Genomic DNA, 4337 nt, shown 5'->3' on the forward strand with positions numbered 1-4337 from the left:
TAACATAGCCCAACAAACCCCGAAACACTCTAAAGAAACACACCCCTGCAACGTCCTGACCAAACTACAATAACAAATAACCCCTTTACTGGTCAGGACGTGACAGTACCCCACCAAAGGTGCAGACCCCAGATGCACCTGAACCAACTAGCAAAACAATAACCCACAACAACAAAAAATCCCAAAACTACAGGGAAGGGAGGGTGGCCACCGTCACCGACGGTTCTTCTGCAACACCCCCCTTCCCAATACTCCCCTCTACGGAGGTGGCTCAGGAGCGGGACGCAGACGGCCGCTCCACCACTGGCTCACCCCACTTCAGTGTCGCCTCTAGAGCGAGGTCCCTCTCCGTCGACCCCGGACTGGGGACCCTTGCAACGGGCGACTCTGGCTGCGCCGGGCCTGGAGGGCCGACTCTGGCTGCGCCGGGCCTGGAGGGCCGACTCTGGCTGCGCCGGGCCTGGAGGGCCGACTCTGGCTGCGCCGGGCCTGGAGGGCCGACTCTGGCTGCGCCGGGCCTGGAGGGCCGACTCTGGCTGCGCCGGGCCTGGAGGGCCGACTCTGGCTGCGCCGGGCCTGGAGGGCCGACTCTAGACGGGGCACTGTCGCCGGAAGCTCTGGACGGGGCACTGTCGCCGGACGCTCTGGACGGGGCACTGTCGCCGGACGCTCTGGACGGGGACTGCGCACTGAAGGCCTGATGCGTGGGGCTGGCTTAGGAGGCGCCAGACTAGGAACACGCACCACATGGCTAGTGCGAGGAGCAGGAGCAGGACGAGCTGGCCTGGGCTGACGCACTGAAGGCCTGGTGCGTGGGGCTGGTAGTGGAGGTACCAGACTGGAGACACGCACCCCAAGGCTAGTGCAAGGAGTGGGAACAGGACATACCAGACTGGGCTGACGCACTGGAGGCCTGGTGCGTGGTGCTGGCTTTAGAGGCGCCAGACTAGAGACACGCACCTCAGGGCTAGTATGAGGAGCAGGAACTGGATACACCGGGCCATGGGTAAGCACTGGAGGTCTGGAGCGCACCTCCTGTACAACATGTCTTGGCTGGATGGTAATAGCAGCCCTGCACGAGCGGAGTGCTGGCACAGGGCGAACTGGGCTGTGCAGAGGCCTGATGGTTGCCGTGCGTAGAGCAGGCGTAGGGTAGCCTGGGCCTAGGAGGCGCACTGGTGGCCAGATGCGCTGCGCAGGCATCCTCCTTCCAGGCTGGATGCCCACTCTAGCACGGCACTTGCGAGGGGCTGGGATCGCTCGCACCGGACTGTGCGTGCGCATGGGCGAGATCGTGCACACTTCCGCATACACCGGCGCTCTCGTCTCCACACGCTCCCCATAATAAGCACGGGGAGTTGGCTCAGGTCTACTGCCTGCCCTAGCCAATCTCCTCGTGTGCCCCCCCCAAAAAAATGATTGGGGGTGCCTCTCGTACTTGCCCATCGGCGGGTATAATGCCTCATAATGACCCCGCTCTGCCTTGGCTGCCTCCAGCTCTTCCTTAGGGCGCCGGTACTCCCCAGCCTGGTGCCATGGTCCTGCCCCGTCCAGGATCTCCTCCCATGTCCATGATTCCACATAGTCCACATAGTTCTTCTGCTGCTCCTTCCTCCGCTGCTTGGTCCCTTTGTGGTGGGTAGTTCTGTAACGGGCGTCGTAAGGATTTGACCAAAACACAGCGGGAATATGTATACTCATCTTCTTTTTATTTGGAAGAAGGAGAAACAACTAAATACGTATACAAAAAAAACTAAACGAAACAGTCCTGTCAGGTGCAACCAACACTAAACAAGGAACAACTACCCACAAAATCCCACAGAAAAACACCCCTCTTAAATAGGACCTTCAATTAGAAGCAACTAGGAGCAGCTGCTTCCAATTGAAGGTCAACCCCATTAACTAAACATAGAACTAGACATACTAGATAAACATAGACATATACTAACATATAACATAGCCCAACAAACCCCGAAACACTCTAAACAAACACCCCTCTCAAAACAGAACATAGCCCAACAAACCCCGAAACATTCTAAACAAACACCCCTCTTAAAACAGAACATAGCCCAACAAACCCCGAAACACTCTAAACAAACACACCCCTGCCATGTCCTGACCAAACTACAATAACAAATAACCCCTTTACTGGTCAGGACGTGACAGTGTGGCTACCACAGCATTCTGCAGCGATACACCATCCCATTTGGTTTGCACTTAGTGGGTCTATCATTTGTTACTCGACAGGACAATGACCCAACACACCTCCAGGCTGTGTAAGGGCTATTTGACCAAGAATGAGAGTGATGGAGTGCTGCATCAGATGACCTGGCCTCCACAATCACCCAACCTCAACCCAATTGAGATGGTTTGGGATGAGTTGGACCGCTAAGTAATTGAAAAGCAGTCACTAAGTGCTCAGCCTATGTGGGAACTCCTTCAAGACTGTTGGAAAAGCATTCCAGGTGAAGCTGGTTTAGAGAATGCCAAGAGTGTGCAAAGCTGTCATCAAAGCAAAGGGTGGTTATTTGAAGAATCTCAATTATAAAATAGATTTTGATTTGTTTATCACTTTTTTGGTTACTACATGATTCCATATGTGTTATTTCATAGTTTTGATGTCTTCACTATTATTCTACAATGTAGAAAATAGCAAAAATAAAGAAAAACCCTGGAATGAGTGGGTGTGTCCAAACATTTAACTGGTACTGTATATATATATATATATTTATACTCTGGACTCCGACATTACTCGTCCTAATATTTCAATATTTTTGTATTCCATTTTTTTACTTTTAGATTTGTGTGTATTGTTAGATATTACTCCACTGTTGGAACTAGGAACACAAGCATTTCACTACAACCACATTAATATCTGCTAAATATGTGTACCCGACCAATAAAATGATATTTGATACTAGTTGGAGGATTGTGCATTGATTTCGGGATGCTAATTGGTTAACCCTCTGTGTAAGTTATGTTGTATTTGTGATGTACTTTGATTAACTTGTGAATAAATGACTATTTGATTGTCAGATAGATGCTCAGTTTGATGCATTTTGGGATGCATCAAGATTTTCTTCTCCTCAAAGCACAGCCAAGGAAGAATTTATTTCTGTATCAGATAGAGGCGCTGAGTGGACACTGCAGAATGGAACTGCTATAATTCCCAGGACTCCAGGATAGCACAGCGCCAGCCTCCATCTGCTATTTACAAGACTTGCTCTTCTCTGCAGACTTCCTTCCAACGCTCTAAGCCCAGCTCAGCCAAACATAAATAGGGCCAGACTTAACTAAGGATATCTACCTGTTAATTCATGTCCTTATTTACATTGTAGTGGATGAGTTATACATATTGTCAATAGATGCTTGAATAAACATTTTTTGCATATTGGCATCGTTTGTGATTTAAGTCATTTGTGTACTGGTACATAATTTGTTAACAAAAATGACAAGATGTTGTTGGGTATACACACAGAAACAGTAATTGTCAGAAACATCGAACCAATGATGTAATTTGGTCCTTAGCTTTGACTCGTGTCTGTAGCTACATAAACAATGGGTTGTTGTGACTCGTGTCTGTACATACAGTACATAAACAATGGGTTGTTGTGACTCGTGTCTGTACACATAAACAATGGGTTGTTGTGACTCGTGTCTGTACACATAAACAATGGGTTGTTGTGACTCATGTCTGTACACATAAACAATGGGTTGTTGTTACTCATGTCTGTACATACAGTACATAAACAATGGGTTGTTGTGACTCGTGTCTGTACATACAGTACATAAACAATGGGTTGTTGTGACTCGTGTCTGTACACATAAACAATGGGTTGTTGTGACTCATGTCTGTACACATAAACAATGGGTTGTTGTGACTCGTGTCTGTACACATAAACAATGGGTTGTTGTGACTCATGTCTGTACACATAAACAATGGGTTGTTGTGACTCGTTGTACACATAAACAATGGCTCCTGATCCTTTCCATGTGAGTGCCCATCAGATAGTATCAGTGACTGGCTAGTCTCTCCTCTCCTCCAGCTCAGACTCCTGGGGTGCATCCCAAATGGCACCTTTTTCCTTACATAGTGCACTACTTTTGACCAGAGCCCTGTGAGGAATAGGGTGCCATTTGTGAAGGAACCGTTGCTGCTGCATACTGCTGACAGCATGCCACATGGCCCCCAACACAATAAATCTCCATCTCAGCTGCTTGCTTCAGCACTGCAGAGAGCTGCACTGAGCATGCTCGCTGCAACTGCAGCCTGTGGATGGACGGAGTGGAGAGGAGGAGGAGAGAGAGAGAGTGGAGTGGAGGGGAGAAGAGAAGGA

The 4337-nt window shown here is 49.1% G+C and overlaps 1 protein-coding gene across 1 annotated transcript in view; it reads right to left on the minus strand.

Annotated features, from left to right (window-relative positions):
• The window catches only part of LOC115187607 (centrosomal protein of 72 kDa), a 41374-nt gene that overhangs the window by 19203 nt on the left and 17834 nt on the right, over positions 1–4337 (minus strand). The gene's annotated exons all lie outside the window — the stretch shown is intronic.

Source organism: Salmo trutta, unplaced genomic scaffold (assembly GCF_901001165.1).
Source record: "Salmo trutta unplaced genomic scaffold, fSalTru1.1, whole genome shotgun sequence".
NCBI classification, from domain to species: domain Eukaryota; kingdom Metazoa; phylum Chordata; class Actinopteri; order Salmoniformes; family Salmonidae; genus Salmo; species Salmo trutta.